The sequence below is a fragment of the Morone saxatilis genome, unplaced genomic scaffold (assembly GCF_004916995.1).
Source record: "Morone saxatilis isolate NCDOM2014 unplaced genomic scaffold, NCSU_SB_2.0 Contig8, whole genome shotgun sequence".
Taxonomy (NCBI): Eukaryota; Metazoa; Chordata; class Actinopteri; family Moronidae; genus Morone; species Morone saxatilis.
In genome coordinates, this window is record NW_023340257.1 from 7,838,394 (window position 1) to 7,857,377 (window position 18,984).

Genomic DNA, 18,984 nt, shown 5'->3' on the forward strand with positions numbered 1-18,984 from the left:
ACATGCCATTAGAAAGCCCATCTCTGAAAGGGAGGAGGGGAGGGTGGTCTCAATCTCAGCTAAGAGGCTACTTTAGTCCCCCCCCCCCAACCCCAACATAAGCACATTCACAGATGTCTCTGCGCGCGTAGAGCCGTCTCACCCGTCACGACAGAGCAGCCTGCTCCTGTGTGAAGCAACGAGCCGCGCGTAGACAGAGAGGAACAGAGAGGAGCAGAGAGGGAACCGGGAGAGATACAAAGAGAGGCTGAGTGGAGAAGAGGAGGCAGAGCAAGAGAAAGAAGAGGCGAAGAGCGCATACATCGCTGCCACTCCGACGTCTCCCCTCATGCGCCTGTTTCGGCTGGTGTGAGGAGAGAAGGCAAGGGAGGGAAATAAATCCTGGGAGCCCGTGTCCTCTGTTTGCTTTATATTCCCTTCTCTCTCTCTTTTTTTTTTATCTCCATCATCCGAGGGATGAAGGCGGGTGTCAGCTGGCACGGCAGAATAAAAGAAAGGGATGCTTTGAATGCTGCCTCTCTTTCGACAAGGGGCAAGGAAGAGGAAGTGGGGGACAACACACAACAGGGACAAACACGGGATTTCTAGAATGAATGGGAGTCCTTCTGCCGCATGCGTTTGGGAATAGCAGTCTCACACTGAAGTCTCTGAATGAGGTAAAAAATAATGATACTTTATCTTGCTTTTTATTTTGAGCCTGATTGGCCAACAGGGTCAGATATACATCCCAGAGTAACTTGAAAGCATACACATGAGCTTGACAGAGATGAGCCAATTTCCATGCAGATCAGGTCTGGAACAGCAGTAGGGGAGATTGCCATCTTTGTCCCCGGGTCGCTGTGTACAGCAGCGGAGTGAGGGGAGATCTATGCATGTTGCATGCTGCAGAGAGGCAGTGTGAGCTGGGGTTAGAAAGAAGAGTCACTGTCGGCCTGATGAAAAGAATTGCTGATAATCCTCATGATCAGCACTTGGATGTTGAGATAGCAGAGGGGGCATGGAGAGATTTTCTCTCAACTGACCAGCAAAGCTGCTGCTGCACAAGGTCCAATAGAGTCAGTGAGTTCATTCATCTGATAGATGCAAATTGAATTCTCTCTTTCATAAAATATGAATTCTGACTCCTATGGTGCACATTAAAAATCCAGGGAAAGAAATAAAATGTATGAAGACTAAAAAAGACGCCAGTGGTTGAATGATAACACAAAATGCAGTGTGTGTTTTTCTAAAGCAAAGTCTGACAGAACACTTTCACCAGTGACCCTGGGGAGCCGTACACTACCTTCCAGACAGAAAATAACAAGTTGTCCACAGAAGCGAACAGAAAAGGGGGCATTGGCTTGAGAAAAGGAAAGCTTGAGTCGAAGTTAAGTGGGATGTACGTTCTCATTTCTGACACCTACCTACTGTAGGAAACCCTGGCTCTCGGTGAAAAGATGCAGTGGTAGTGCTTGTTCTCTGGACCAACACAGGTGTGCACTAGCAACTCTGTAAACAAGAAACAACAGTGCTTTGTCTGAATCCATGTTCCACTACTGTCCAATAAACATCATTTCATTTCCTTGTGCATGGCATAACTAATAATGTGCATGTAAAAACATGCTTTAGTAATATCAGTATTGCAGGGTTCAGTGCTTAATTATATGCATTTTGTAGTTAGCAGGGACTCTCAGTAGTCTCAGTGGAAAATCTTGCACAGTGCGGTTACAGTGCCAAAGGTCTGGGCTTCAGTCTGAAGTCCTTACTCATTGAGTCAAGACACATCAACCTGACTCTCCCTGGAAGTTCTGACTGGTCCAGCCACAGCATGCTGACACCCATCATGACATCAGGCATATTAGGCAAATATGCTGTCACTCATACTCATATTTTCACAGTCAAGCCGCTGTGTCTGAGAAAAAGGGCAGAGCCTTTATTGATGCTATAATTTTCTGTGGAATTACTAATATGAAAATAGCATTTAATAGATGCTTATATCCAGTGTGCCATAGAGCTGTGAGCGTGTGTATTTGAGACATTATGTGGGTAAATTAACCCACATCTCTGATCACTGCAGGGCTGTGTACCTATTAAGCCACACTGGGGAATAAAACACAGAAGGGCGATGATTTAACTGTTTGTGAGCCTCAATTTCTAAACTCCTGATCTTTTCCACAGTCTGCATACATGATGGCAGCAACACCTGGTGCCCCTTTCTCAGCCTATACAGTATGCTCACAGTGAAGCCGTGCATGTCCCCAGCTGTTTCTTACACGGGTGTGAGCATGCTTCTATAGTGCTGCACTCTCTGACCATGTGTATATTTAGTTTGTGCTCAGTCGGCAATGTCAGCAAATAGCATCCAGATCTCATTTATGGATGCTTGTCATTTCACTCTGTGTTCATGGTTGCCCCTTCGCCTTGACTGTACAATACACAGAGTGCTGAGGGGACAGAAATACACATACATGATGTGGCTGCAATTCTGTCACGTCCCGTCATGAGTTACAGTATGGAGAAGAATAGATTACAATGTAATAAAAATAATCTATTGGCACTATGTACAAGGCATAGTTACATCATAAAACATACATTGTAATTGATTTCCTTATCAAATATTTTATTAATGCTTTACCGTGTTATAATAATTATAATTCATAAATAACATTTTTTTTAGGTTAAACAGATTTTAAGTCAACAACTGTGATTTCGTTTATATGCTTTATTGGAGTATCTCGCTTTCCAATAGAGCATTCAGTCAATAAGGAAAAGTCATATCTAAATCTTTATTTTCTGGAAGAAGGTCAAAACAAATTGTAACTGCAGTGTGAAGTGGAGCAACCCTTGAGTACTGTAATGAAGCATTTCACTTTTACAAAAAAGCATTGAAATGTGAAGCAATAAATGTTAAGAACTCAGAAACACAAGGACAAAGCAAGACACATCGCCACAGTCTGCCACTTCCTCACAAAAAATATTTAAAAAGTGCACTGTAACAGCATATTATTAAGTCTTCATAAATTATTAATTCTTAGAAACACTATGAGTGAAACTATTCACACTTTACAATACATTTGTACCAAATATGATTTTTTTTCTCATCTAGAATATAAAATAGGGAACATCATCACAACACACATATTATACAGTACACGTTTAGATCATCTTGTAGAAATGCAGGTGTCGCATGTCCACATGTGGAATTCATATGTTCATCACCGATAACTCAGCAGCATTTCACACATCATTGCACAGTGTAATAAATTTGTATGGAGCCCAACAAGACAGAGGGATTACACTTTGCACAAACGTTTTGCAGGCTATTGACAAGGCTGCGGAGGTTTAGAAACAGAGGGCAGTGTGTGGGTGCATGTAAAGCATGTCTACCTACACTTAGAGCTCAGAGATGCAGGTTTTTGAACCCCACTCGACTGGGCAAAATTCATTTATGTTTGATGTCTGTTTAGTGTGTGCTGTAGGTTTCCCTTTGAAGGTAACTGAGCTTCTCTGCAGATTCAGTCATGGAGCTGTCCAGCCTTAGGCAACAGAGGCGCGAAGCAGCAGAATAAAACATTGCCTTTATCCCATACAATAGATATCTATATATCTGAACAACCCACAGTATGAAGTGTAGGTACATATAACTAGAATAGTTCATACACAGCTTTCTCACATCTTGCTACTAAAAAATGTAGGCATTAGACAAACACATTCGAACCTTAAGATCCACTTTGTGCTTTCATTATAATTATTATATGTAACAGAACACCAATCTACTACAGGCATGGGGATTCAGTAGCAGTCTAGGTTGGGAAAACAAGTGCAGTGTTAACTCGGGGGAATATTTTCTTCATGATCATGAATAATAACCACTGTGACTGTTTCCCCGAGTGATACCACAGCAGCCTAATCTTTCTGAGGTTACATCAATAATTTCCCTCCAGTTTGAATATAAGGGTTGCATGTTGACAGCATTTAGGATGTAAGTGTTATATATTATAGTTTAGTTCAATGTGTTACACAATACCTGCTGCAAACATACGCAAAATAGTGGTTTGACATTTTTGTATCTGGAAAAATATCAACGTTATGATTATTACTCATGCACAATCAAGTGTAGTTAGGCTGACTCATATCACATTAAAAGTGTGTAATGCAGGTTGAAAAACTGGCAATAAAAAATAAAGCTCCTGGTTTCGGTTTTACCCATTTTAACTGAGAAATACCACCAAAAGGTCTTCTTGTAAGAAGGGCAACTTACTATAGAGATTTCCTTTTGTAATAGAAAGTAAAGAGAAACTGTGGTTTAAAAAAAGCAAAAATAATCAGCCATTAAAGTGCTATACATTTGTGAAGTTGATAGATATTATCCACCTCTGCCTGCAAAATGAAAAACCATTATTAATTTCAAGATATACATAAATAACTAATAATTGTAACGATGGTGTTTTCTTTTTAAAAATAACATAAGCAGCTCGGGTTAACAGTGACAAAAACTGAAACATAAAATGTATGAAAATATGTGATGGCATTGACTTTGGCCCCTGGCCGTCCCAAAGGCAGGGGCTTAAAATGCACTGGGCACATGCCCTTTTTTAATGAACAGCTTAGAAGCAAAGTTAGAGCAAAATGAAAACTAAGAACAATCTGTTGGGCCTTGCAGCAGTGCTGTTGTACCTCTGTGGATTACACTCCATGGGGCACTTAAAATCTGTCTGGCTGCCCATTAAGACAGCCACTATCCTGGCTCATTAATGTCCTGCAGAGGAATTAGAATAAACTGTGCTCCACAGACTCGCGCTGGCAAAGATCTCTGCCTTCTCTCCAGCAGCTTTTCTCCCTCCAGGGACAGCAGTTGTTTGCCCGAGGTACATCAGAGCAGCTTGGAGTGACCAGCAACACAGAATAATTATATGTTCAATTCTTCCAAACTGCTATAGCTGTTGAATTCATCTTGACTTGTTACAGCAATTTCAGCAAAGGTTGCCATATATAGCCACCGTGTGGGTCATCACCACTCACTTAAATGGGAAATCAGGTTAGAAAACTCAGGATCATAAGAGGAAGATGGGACGCAGTACAAGTCGCAATCAAGTGCGTTAAAATCAAATAAAAGTGTGATTAAAGTTGGATTTTCATCCAATTTTTCCCCACATTGTGCTCTATTCCAGGACATTTTAAGTGAATTTATTCTTCTCCTTTTTCTGCGAGATATGTTTGAATTTGACACTGACCAGTGTACCTTTTATAGTCTTAGTCGAACTGTGGGAGGTACTGTTTTGTGAAAACCTTTACGTTGGAAATCACAATTCATCGCAGTATGATAGTATATCATTCAATGGAAAACCAGGTTAAAAACCAGGGCATGCTCTCAAATTTTTTCATTATATCCAAAGAGCGGAAATCTTTGGGTTTCATTGCTTTTTGTTGTTTTTGTTGATGATTTAATGCTCCTGTTGTTGGATGTAAATAAATCTGACAGTGTCAAGTGAAAGTTAAATATTTATTTATATATTTATCATTGTACTGGTTAGACTAAGTGATCCAAATTGAGTTTTTGAACAGAAATCCGTAACACTGATAGTAAATGCGTCTTTCTGCTAACAGCTTTTGCAGCTGCTGAACAAGTTGGTGTGAGTGTCAATAAAATGAACAGCATCATGGATTTGCCACTAAGGCTTGTAATGCTGTTTACTGGTTCACTCAGTAACGCTGCACGATTCAAATAAGTTTCCCCGTTTTCTTAATGAATTTTCTTTTGTATAATCTCATTATGTGTATTTGTGGTTGCCCATGGTCCCTCAGGGCAGTGCCGCTGTGTTAGAAAAAAGAAGGTATTAAGGACAGCTGGCAGTGTGCTATCAGTTGTGTTCACATTCATCAGGCCTGCTGGAGATTAGAAGACTTAGCAGAGATACGACTGGAGGCGTAGAGTATGTGTAGTCACATAGCGTACTGTACATACAGACACACAGCCCACCCCCCCCACAAACACACACATATACACACACACACACACACACACACAGTCTACAATATCTACAGGCACAGGAACTAAGCAAAGCTCCTGACCCAGCCCTCCAGCTTTACCTCCCCCACTGTCAAACCATATTCTGCCACACACAGTGAAGAATAGAGGAAGAATGGAGTGTAAAACACTTCTTTTCTCTCTCTCCCCTCCTATCTTCAGATAGGAGTGTTACAATTACATAACATAAGAGACTGAACAAGAAGAGCTCCACTCTGTCCTTTATGGCAAAATGATCTTAACCTATAATCAGTGTGTTAGAGAAGGGACAGCTTTTGTCTACAGTGGAGCATGAGGCCTGGTGGGAGGAGGAGTCACACAGAGTGAATTGAAACTTATATGTTCCTGTATGTTATACAGGGTGTCTGAGGCCATGAGGCTGACAAACAGAGGTTGTCCCTTTTCATCACTCTGTCCACACAGCAATGATGTGACCTGACAGTGGGGGTGAACACTGGGTAAGGTGTTTGCTAAATACATACACAATGTCATAAATCTACACTGACATAAAATATTCTTAGCATTGGGGCGTGTCATCAGCAATGGAGAAAGGAGTTTGTTGAAAATAGGTCTTTTTTTATTTACCCAAATATAACAATAGAAACCAGAATTAACACTAGCTATAAAAGAGTAACAAATATAACATAATCAACGCATACACAACGATATGGGACTCAACAACTGACCTAACTGAATGAGCCAGGGAAATATATAGTGGTTGCAAACAATTTACACAACGGGGAAAAAAATGGGCGTATTACAACTACTAAAGTAACAATAATAAACCAAAATCCCCTCCAACATGGCAGCCATGTCGGTTGATTGGCATGCACAGGATTATAACTGCTCCCACCCTTGGCCACACTTTCTTCCCCAGGAAGACCTCTTCACATGTAAAAAAAAACAAGATTGATATATCATAATATATTTACTTAACCTACAATGTGAATGTGTGCACTCCATTTTAAACGTGTTGCTAAAGAATAAAGATTATCATTGATCTATCAACTGTATGGTATTTGAAATTATGAATTGTTTGGGGTGTGCTTAACTGCAGAAGAACTTATCTGTATATTTATTGACTATTAGCCTTGTGTACTGTATTACCATTGCTGCTGTTAACTACTGTGTGGCTTTGGGCCTACAGGGCGTCATGTACCAACGGCTGAGTCTTCGCTGAGCGCCCTGGTTTGGAATCCAACCTTTGGCCCTTTACTGCGTGTCATCCCCTTTCTCTCTACCCCTTTCCTGTTTATATTCAGCTGTTCTATCTAATAAAGGCAAAAACCCAAAACAAAACAAAAAAATATCAAACAAAAAATTCTTTACATTAAATGTAGTCATCAGTAATCAGAAGAATGTACACAAAAGTTGCCAAAACTGTTATCTTCAACCTGAAGTTCATTATTTATGCATTCTAGTAGAATCTATTAACAGCTAAGCCCACCAAATATGAATGATTTTAAGCAGTGATTCTCCCTTATGAGCTTTTATGTTTTTTTTTGTTCATGTGATAAACATCCATTTCCTTCCAGGGATCACTGCTGTAATTACTCACAGATTAGGCAACAACGATGGCAAACACACAGCACAACAAAATGTCCTGGTTTTGAGGCACAAACAAGCTCTCTCAATTACCCTCTTGAGAAAATCCTAGAGGCTTTGCTGTAAATCCCTCAGCTTTAACGAGAACTATAAGTTTCCGTCCATCTCTGTAGGGGGGGAAGGATAACTTCTGAACATGCTGGGAGATTATTTCAGTCACCTCTCAGAGAGAAAAGAGATCACGTTTACCAAGTGTTGCTTAATATTCAGATATGTAAACACCACTTAGTGAAATCTAATAAATGAATCAATGAGTGGACAAACTTCTGCCTGCAATAGCTAGAAAATCACCAAAATTAGAGCAGAAACCTCTAAAAAAGAGACTGCATTTTTAAAGAGGTTGTCCTGTAATTCCCCCAAGCAGTAAACAATACAGAAGGTAACATACACAAACAATAAACACAAAGTGGCTGGCATTTATAGGCATCTTGAGACCTAACAAACAATACAATTGACATAATGTATTAGTAGACTCAGTGATGGGAGTAAAGTGGACGGCAGAGGGATTGAACATGGGACATGTTAACAATATTTTTTCTTGCTTTAGTCTGTAGTCAGCCTTGTTCAGTTACTCCCCACAACACGTGGTTACACTGAAAAATTCACTGCTTTTTCACTCTGTAATGCTACAGTGTGTTGGTTTTGGTCATTTCATCTACTAAGGACTCAGTGCTGTGTTCAATCAGTGTTGGTGGATCATGGTATATGGCCAAAAAGATGGAGAACTTGTGCAGACATGCTCTATAATGAAGGTGTCAACTTTTGATATTTCACTTTTGTTTACCCTTCAGAGCCACACAGCAGCGCAGACTTGGCATTGCTGTATCGAGCTGCATCTTTGTTTTCATGGTTTATGTAAATGTAGATTCAATCTGCAAAAGACACCTTGCTCATTATTAAGCGAGTCTTGATGTGTATTGAGAATCCATTGTCGGTGATAATGATGCTACCAAGGTATAAGAATTCATCAACAGACTCAATCTCATTTCTGTTGATCTTGAGGACAGATGAACTGTTCAGGTGTTATTAACAAATAGGACCTTTGTCAGTCAGATATAAATTATGTCTCTAGAGAGTGCTTAGATGACTACTTGTTATTTTTATGTTCAGTGAAATGTTGAAATGGGGCACATCATATTTATCTTTGAAGGCTGAATGTTGATTGCTCCAAACCCAGTAAACTCTAAGAGGTACAAGTGAGGTAATANNAATATGCAGATAATAGCACATCCTTGACACCTCATTTCACAGTGATAAGAATTGGGAGATAGTGTTTCTGTAACTGCACTTTGTATAAAGGCCTCTAATCAACGCAAAATGGGCGTTAGCACAATATCCAGTACAAACTCAAGGCATAAGCTCACATGGGTGTGACCGACTAAGTTGAAATGATCTTCTCCATTGGCAGTCTTTTCTACGGCCTGTCATGATTTTAGGATCTAAATTGATTGAGTGCCTTGATAAAGAGAGATGTAAAGTTGTTTACTGTAGAGTGACAGATCCAAATACAACTGCACACCTTCCAGCCCTGCATCTCAGTCCAGCAGTGTTGTGTAAGCTGCTGCTGTGGACCTCTGCAAACAGCTGATGAGTGCAAAATAAAGAAGAAATGCCAGGGTTAGTGCATTATGGCTTCCATTTTCTAAATGATTTTCTAGATCTGAGACCAATCTGATTTACTAATCTACCCCACGGCAACACTATTAAAACCATGACGGTTTTTTTGTCATCCCTCGATGCTGAATGTGCTGAACTCATTCCTGCCATGGTGCAATCATCCCTGTTACTCAGTATGAAATAGGATTGGCACAGAGAGGGCTGTCTGGGTTTTCCTATTCAGAGTTACTAGAGGTAATGTAGGCAGCAGTTTTGACTGTTTTGACTGAGTGAGATGGATAAACACACATTTGCAGTAGGGAATTACTCTAGATTAAATATTAATAAATGTTTTTTCCTTGTGTGGTATATTTACATTTCCAGACCAACAATACCGACACAGCAGAAAAATCTCAAGAGCAAATACAGAGGTGAATGTGTCAGTGCAGGGAGAGGAATTTATTTTTATTCCACTGAATTGTTAAATTAGGTCTTGTTAGTATTAGTATTTACAAACCCCCAGCTTCTGTCAAGGCCATAAATTAATAGGCTTGGAAGTGGGACTGACAGCAGTGAGAGGTAGAGGAACTTGATGTGCATTGTGCAAAGCCTCAACATTTCTGCTGTTCAGAGCTTCTAAATGGTGTAATGCTTCGTGCTGAGGAGTGGGAAATGACAGTCCTTAGATAGCCTGTTGTTATTGTTCGTGTCATTGCTTGCATGGCATTTCATGTGCAGTAGGCGCCAATTACATCTCACTCACGGTGTTGCATCTCTGAATCACACTGGCACACGGGTAATGAAGGCAGAGTGTCCATGTTTCCCTCGTGAATGCTTCCAAGTTGTGGCTAATATACCATTAATAAATGTGGGTTTAAACCAGTCCAGTGTATTCTGATTTTCCTGGACTTTTATTTACATGAAATAATTTCCCCCCAGCACCAAAGGAAGAGAAAGCCTCTTTGATTGTGTTGCTGTCAGAAATTCAACTAATTTTCCTTAATTGATTTAATGTCAGAAGTTTTAAAGAGCAAGGTGACCTGTCAGAGCATCTACCGTGCACATTTATTGCCTTTCTGCTTTGGACTTTAATTAATAGTTTTATACGAGCAGTGAGCAGCAAGTCTGACCTGCATTGCACCAGCATTAATTTGCTGAGCTTCTTGGCTATAAGAATTAATTACCATGAACAAACTGTAAAACACAGATACAAAATAAAGAGCTTAAACTGTTCATGCTCATAATCATTTTCATAATCATTTCATAAGTGACGTGTCTGTGTACCAAAGAAGGCTGGCGAGTTATGAATAAGATGATGATTTAAGGTTTATTGATACATATATTTTGATTTGACAACACTGACAGACGCCCACCCACATTCCTCGGTGCTTAATGCTAACCAGCAGTTTTGATATGCAGTTTACATATGCAGTCCTGAGGGCTGCAGCACCATGCCCCTCAGGCAACGTCTACTGAGCTTGTCCGTACCATCTGGCTACAGATATGATGGCTGTGAGTATTATCGTTTTGAGAATATGTGGGAATTATTAGAGCAGAAGTTGAGCAATGACTTGTGCATTCATAGTATGGAATCTGTAGTCTGTGCCCCCTCACAGCATGCCCTTCATGTTCTTATCCAGGAAAATCCTTTGAATGCCTAATATGTTGTTCGAGTGTGGGATCCCTTCTTGAAGCATTGTCATGCTGCTTCTGGATGACCATTAAAACGGGCTCAAAATAGATGTTGATACTGTAAAATGTTAACACTTTTATGGTGCAAATACATTCCACTCATTGATAAAAGATAAAACAGGCCTTCCAGGCATTAATGGTAGATGTAAATTATTATTTACAATAATAAGTGCTCAAGAAAACAAATGAGTTGAATATAATTAACTGTTAAGTTTTTATGTAAAACCAGCCAGATGTTTTGCCACCAGTAACAAAATCTATATTTGGACTATGGACCTCTTATATTTGTTTGTTTTTCTTGGTTTGTGCATTAATTTATTGGATCATCCACTCGCCCAGTTGTATAGCATTGTAAGCATTATTATCATCATTGTCCTGCAGCATTTTCAGTCTCACACCGAGCTAATCCAACTATCAGTTATTGTCACTGAGTGATTCAAAGATAGTCATTCCTTTGTTAGACAGGTGAGTCCAGAATGGCTTTGTCGAGTTTTAAACAGAGTAACCAAACTTTGCACTGAGGGACTGATTATATTGTCTCCTCTCAAAACTCTATTACAGTATGAGAGTATTTCAGTGAGAGTGAATCCGTGTTGTAGTCATTTTCTTCCCATGACACTCAAGTAAATGTCTTGTTTATATTTGCCTTGTCTTTATGAAGTACGGAAGGAAAACAGCAAAAGTATGTTGCCACAGACACCTGTTGCAAATTACTACTGCTGTCGAGAAGATAAAGTGGCAGTTCCATTAAATGCCATCTAGGTATCAGACAATGTAATGATTGTTTGCGCTGCCTGGTGACGCATGTATGTGATGGGGTGGTTTGTGGAAAGTACTGTATGGTGTTCAAAGTGACTCTGTGAAATTGGTAAAGGCAGCATTTGCTGCTCGGCCTGAGGCGGAGTTCCTGCTGCAGCCAGCCACAGTCTGATGCTGTCCACTGCTTTTACATCCACCGTCCTCATATGACTCATGACAGAAAAACTTCAGTCAAGTTCGGACAAAGTGCGTTGACTTTAGCCGTTTTACTGTTTTACTCATTATTACCTCCCTTTACTTTCAGTTTAAATTTAGTGATCGTGTTTGGTATGACATTACCTCATAAATTGTGGGGAAATTGATATTCCCTCAGCCTTTGATTTAATGAAAACCAGCAAAAAGAGACATGGAAAACACACCATTTTAGTAGTGCAAACACTACTAAAGCACCTAGTTAATTACTCTTCTGAGACTTGAAGTGGGCAGATTTAAAAGATTATTTGTAATCTTTGTGCACATGCTTCATGCACATGTGTCTTTTGTCCTTTGCCTGCATGGACACCACATCACTTAGCATTATTGAAACAGGATCATTTTAATGAATGCCAAGAGGCTGTGCTCAGTTACATGCAGCTCAGTGTAGGAGTCATCGCTAAAGATAACTGTAGACAGAACAATGTTCACACTGAGCATAGGAGTTGATTTATAATACGCAGTGGGTTGGAGGCCCGAAACAAATGCCCTTGTGTGATTGATTACACGCTACAAGCTAATGAGATAAACAGAGCCTGAATCGATTCAGTCGGGGAGGAATCGTGCCAGAGGGGCATATGCAGCCGTGTGCAATGGCTGTATTGACACGCTCATATTCAAAGATCCAGTAAAAGAGACCAAGCTGCGCTTTTGGCTGAGAACAGAGCTGTGTCCTCTTCCGCTGCATGGAGCTGCTTCGCCCACCACAGCAATCAGGGTCAATGCTGCTCAAATCAAATGCTAGCGATGGGATCTGACAAGTTGGGTACTTACCGCTTAACAATCACTGCTAAGAAAACCTTTTTCTAGTCAAAGACAAACAAGACAGGGGCTGTGTAGCAGGCAGTCTTCCATTAACAGACAGGCATGGGAAAGCACCTTTAACTGTAGTTAGCGACAAATCGTCATGCTTTACCAAGATGGCTCTAAGAGGATAAGCAGGGCTGGACACCATGTGTGATGTTGAGCATGACAGAGCTGCACGCTGTGACTCAGAATAAATGGGGAGCAGAGGAAGCCCAGGGCTTAGGAGAAGTGAATACCTGGTCTTCTTCTCATCATATAGTGCAATTACTGTGTTACTACCTCATTAAAATATAACATGCAATTTGTGTTATGTTATTATGCTATGTTGACTATTACATGTGTTCATGTTCTTCATAATATTTTTGTTCTTATGTGTAAGACTCTTCACTTGAACCAACTTAGTTGTTCTCACACCATCTTAAGTCTTAAAAAACAAAATACAAAAAAGAGATGGATTTTGATCATCACCATGTAGCTTTATTTTTACCATTTTATGAGCCTTAAGCCACTTAAACCTTTTCATGCTTTCCGGAAATACGAGCACAGGGAAATACAATCAGACTCCTGGAAGGACATTCAGGGGAGGTGTGTTTAATTGATTGCTTTATGATTGTGTCACTCAAGTCTGTACATCAAAAGACACGAGGGGGCGAGTCATCAGTCATGGAAGGGGGGAGGGGGAGATACGGTAGAGGAGAATATGGCAGCATTGACTGTTTTCTACACAGAGGAACAGAGGGACAGGGGTATTTGTGGTTTTCACATGCCACTAAAGGGAAAATACACATTTCATCAGTGTCCAGCTGCATAAAAAATCATTTGCTGTTGATTTTGATTACAAGCCTTTGGACAGGAAGACAACAGGGGAGTGATGGGGTCATCGCAATTCCTCCACAGATGAGCCCATCACAGAGAGAGACTGGCCTCTTTCTCATGTGATTCCAGATTTGCCCTATGAGGGTGACATTTCCTTTTGCTGCAAAGGATTTGTGTGTGAGTGCATGTGCTGTACGTGCCATTAGTCTTAATATTTTTATATGCTTTTTACACCATTTGTAAACTTAGCTTGAGAGACTCTTGTTTAATATAAAAGCGCAGAAAATCTGTATCTTTGTCTGTAAATAAGGCTTAATCAAAGTTAAATATGTAAAATAGTTGACAGTAGTAGTTAGCAAAAACACTTCCACGATTTGCTGTCTTTCATTCATAATGAAATCTCTAATCAGTCCCACAGCACTTGGCCAAGTTATTCATTTGCTAATGCAAAAACCTTAATAGTGAGTTTGTAATTTAGTGATAGTGACACAGTTAATAACATAATCCTTTACTGTTCTCATCATTTAAATTCAAGCAAGCGATTTTATAAGAAGTTCTAAGCCTGGTCCTTAAGTAAATACATTTTGAAACCAACAGTATAAGAAACCCAATTTCTTTCATATATAATGTATTACGTAAACGTAGTGATAGAACTCTATTTGTTCATTTTTCATCCAAAAGGGCATGGTCTCAGCAGTGAGTAAAAAAAAACCTGCTAACAAGACAATCAAACAACCTTTGCTGAAAATGATTTTCAAATAAAACAAAAGTTGTTAATTCTACAGTTCACTGGCCGCACACTGCATTCACTGCACCAACAAAATTGGTGATAATCACCTTTGATTGATAGATACAGTCCAGTGTGGTTTCTAACATGTTGAATTCAAATAGAGAGAGGGAAACAAGATTTTACACCAAGTACAAAGCAGGGAAAAGGGATGAAAATCAATATGGCTCCAGCCATGCCATACTGCAAATGAAAAGCATGCATGCCACGATAATGGATATAGATTTCTGGGTGTGTGGCTCACGTTTTATTCTCATGCAGTGCTGAAATCTTTATATATGGTGCTATGAAACATGACTGATGAGTGCACGGGACAGTTAGTGTATTTCTACATATTGTGACTTCCATTACAAGGTGTTCAATCACTGTGGAAAGGGCAAAGAAATAGCTACTTTGTATGGTTTAGATGGCCTTTTTTGAGTTGACTATTCCTTTAATCAATGTAAATGTAGTTTCCTCAAGTTTAAAAGGCCACTGTCACAGCTGGCTGCTGCTACTCTTGTATAATTAGCAGCTGTCAGAGGCCGGCTTAGGTAAAGACAGAATATAGATAAACCTTAGACTTCTGTTTAAACGGTGTGTGAGATGTAGTGAAAAAGCCAAACACTGGGTGGAAAAGGCAGCGAGGAATAAAGAGAGAAAGCGCAACATTACAATATTTACCGTGCTGAGAGAAGCAGGATAGCAGCCTTGAGATGTCTCACAGTGTTTGTAATCAGTAAGACACCCGCTCTGCATCGGGCTTCCTGGTGTGCCTTTGTGTGTGTGAGCATTTCATTGCAGTGTGTGTGGTTCTGTGAGGGTCACACTGTTGTATTCCCAATATATTTGTCTGGTAAAAAGGATGTGTGAAATTTGTTCCTGCTTATGATGCTGTTACTAGGGTGATAGCCTGTGGTTGTCATAGAACAATGTTTCTAGAACTTTTCACACCACATACTACCTCAGAAAATATTAGGCTCACTAAGTAATGCCATTATGACTGACATTAAAATACAGTAGCATAGGCCAATCAGCTATGGACAGTTCATGCAGGAGGCGGGTTTATTCCTAACAAGAATATTATTCATTGTTGAATCCTAAAATCCTGGAAAAGAGGTACTAGCTGATCCACATTTATTTTCCTATTGCTCACCATCACATTTTAGTTCATAACTAATCATGGCTGCATGTGGGCGCTATGTGCATGAACGTGACTATGTAGCAGGCTCATATTGAAACAATATTTTGCAGGAAATGCTACATTTGTATCGTCTGAGCTTGTATTATGTTAGTATTTTCATAGTATTATATGTTTTAAAATGATTATTTACTTTTTTACATTTTTTAGAGGCAGCTCGTGTGGTACACGTACCATGATTTGAGAACCTGTGTAATAGAAAACATGTCTGAATCTGGTCAGATAAAGAATGGGGCAACTAGGCTACTATGATAATTCTTAATTTTTCTTCTATCTTTCACTAGAGCTTTTGATAATCTCAATATATTTTAACACTGGTTATTGCATTGCCAAAGTCTCAAAGTTAGACTTAATTTCAAGTTTATAATAATTTTAATATCTTTATGTCTGCTTCATATAGGCAGGCCCTACTTACTGTGTCCCCAGGCCTTCATCATCATCACGCCTCATAGTGCGGCTAAAATATATTAGACAGCCAGGATACATAATCATCAGTCTGATAGGAGCATATTTATTGGCTGATTGATATTTATGGGACCTTGCAGGCTCTAAATATGGGTCACACATGCTCTTATTTATGGGACTGAAACCTTGATGTTGCTGCTGCTGTGAGCACAACTTTGTCAGTTGACATATAGTATGGAAGTTTGAACTAAACTGACTTGAACTTAATAAAAAAAATAATAAGAAGAAATCTTAAGCCTAGTGTATATCCTAGAAAGGAGAAATAATAATAATTCTTCAACATCCTTAGGCTGTACAGTATACAATAAGTATAACTACAATAAGTTCTCCTAGCAATAGCAACACCAAAATCAGATGTCAGTGAACTGCTGTCATGGGAAACACTCACCCAGAGACTTGAAGCTTAAACACTGTCTCCACAAATATGTCAAGAAATTGTTAAATATAACCTTTTGAAAACTATGCACAATAACTGCAGTGTTATTACAATTTATATTTCCTTACACAGAAAGTAAAGAGACGTTTCAGTCGTAGATTCCCGTCCTTTTCAACTTTGCTTGGGACAAGATTACACAGTATGTGGCCACTGCACCTGGTTGAATATGGCCCGTTTCATCACATGCTTTCTAAATCCTCACCTCAGTGGTGAGAGATAAAAATGTGGCATCAGTTTTGCTGCACCAAACCAAATAGTTTGAAACGCTGTCCCACAGCTGATTCAAAAGTCAAATTCCCTTCTCTCTGCTTTCCAGAGAGAAATTTAAAACCTTAATCTTCAGAAGAATGGCATCACAAAGAGTACTTTTTTCACACCACATTTCTCCCTTAGTTCTTTTGAAATGTAAGCCTCAACTGAGAAGTTCCACTTTCAAAATCTCATCAACCTTTACTTTAGTATGAGTACATTTCCCTTCCCTTTGTAAGGCTCTTTAAAAATATGAGCTACATGGAAGAATTTGTTTTGTCCCCACTTTGGCTAGAGGGAAAAGACTGCATATTGAAAATGAGCTGTCATGGTCACTGTCTGTCATTCACAATCCATCACTTATTCCATCCATCATTTCCTTCATTATTTGTGTTTTGTACTATATTTTAGCAGAAATAGACTACTTGCAGATTCACTAGGCTCTGGTGTTTATAGAAGAAGAATATAAAAAGGAACTGGTAAAAACTGGTTTGCCTCGTCTTGCAGATATCTTTTTTAGACATTACACATTTCAGACATTATCCTTATGAGACATTGTTGGCCAGATTTGAGGTACAATGTATGAGACATGAGATTTCAGCTGCTTAAATGAAGCAATGCTAACATATTGGTTGAGTGTTGTGCTTTGGTTGGTCCTGAATGCTGTGTAATGAGAGGTTAGTGATTCTGCACCCAGCGATAGTGACACACTACGTCAGCCAAAGGGCTAAGTCTAAGAAGGTTTAAGCCATTTAAATAAAGAGGAAAGGCTATCCTTTAAAGTGTGACTGGTGTTAAGCTCTACACCAATCTGATAAATGCACTATGCGCCCAAAGTAGCTTTGCATAAACTAATCTTATAGCAGCAGGCGGGTGGGCATGCTGTAAAATGCTCCAATATCTTAGAACAGAAGAAAGGAGTGCCAGACATTAAAATACAAAGACAATATTGATCATTAAGTTAGTGCAACATTATAGAAGCCATTTTAGAGACACCCTGTCATCACTGGAGATATTCAACAAGCATCCTGCTTTGTTGAGCACCCAATCGATAAGCTCCTATTCACACTGTTCCTTATTGGCAACAGGCAGAGATAAATTAGTTTTTTGAGATCTCCCAGGGATACAACCAACAGAATATGTTTCAGCTGGACTGTAGCTGAGGTCACAAGGAAAGGTTAAGATTGTCTCCAAAATGTCATATATCTCCAGTGTGTTTACAACTTAAAATCGGATGCAAATGCGTTGTTGTATGTCCAAGACAAACAAGGATTCGCTTTTGTTTGTGTGACCGCTGTGTCAATGAAATCTTATCAAAATGACAAAATGCTTTTTTTTTCTCTGCAAATACCCTTTTTTAAATCTCTTTTATGACCAACAAGTGCCTAAAAAAATACATTTTAGCCTTTCTGGAATTTTAAAAACTACAAATGTAAACCACTGACTAGCAGATTTATGTGTCCTATTTTGAGCCTGTAGTTATTTCTATTTGGAGTAATCGAGTTTGTCCAACCTCTTTATTTCATAATTGTGCAATCATGAGTCACTAACGCCTTCCTCAAAGTGATAAAACAAAAACCTAATAATTAAATTAAAGCAGGCTGTGCAATGTGCACCTACATCATAATTGAGATAATAAAAGACTAATAAACCTTGAAAACTGGTATTTATTCTGTCAGTAGTGACTAAATCCAAACACACTGTGTGAGCAGTGGCAGGAGAGAATAACCCTTTATCAAAAATCCCTGATGCTATGAAGGAAGACGAAAGACAAAGACTGAACATTTTCCTCCGACTAGGATTAGCACACACAGCACGTAGCCTACAAAGATACAAACACTGAGTTTTCTCACAGCCGAATTATGACAGGAAATGTTACCTCAAATCTATTTGCCCAAGGTAACATCTCAAGGTTAAGCGAAGCCGTGCATGAGGTCTTTATTCTGTGAAAGAAGACCTGCTTCTTAAGACCACCTGAGCCGTTTCTTTTTCTCCAGGGCACCAACCTACATCTCCATCCAGCCTTCCAATGAAACCAACAGCCTAAAAGCCGTCTGTATGGGCCTCTGTTCTGCCTGAAGGCTTGTGTCTTGAAGGTTGATTCAAGACACAGTGTCAGCTGTAGAGCCCCACTCAAACTGCTACCGGCTGGAGGTCATTGTGAACACACAGGTGTTTTCTCACATGGTATCACCTTGACACAGGCACCCGGGATACCACTGGGCTGTAATGTAATTGCAACATAGTCTGGTGTTAGGAAGACGAAGGTGAAGCAGGGGATGGGCTGTCAGGATGAACGCACAAGAGGCAATATTCCCAGACTCTATTACTGT

General features: G+C 39.6%; 1 protein-coding gene across 4 annotated transcripts in view; it reads left to right on the top strand.

The window, feature by feature from the left end:
• The first annotated feature begins 111 nt into the window (after positions 1-111).
• Positions 112-18,984, top strand: part of b3gat1a (beta-1,3-glucuronyltransferase 1 (glucuronosyltransferase P) a) — a 72,582-nt gene continuing 53,709 nt past the window's right edge. For 3 of the 4 annotated variants that reach the window (XM_035680686.1, XM_035680688.1, XM_035680687.1), the window contains exon 1: positions 112-656. The gene's annotated coding sequence lies outside the window, so the exon portion shown is untranslated. The remainder of the gene's footprint in view (positions 657-18,984) is intronic. The other variant, XM_035680689.1, reaches the window with a different exon arrangement.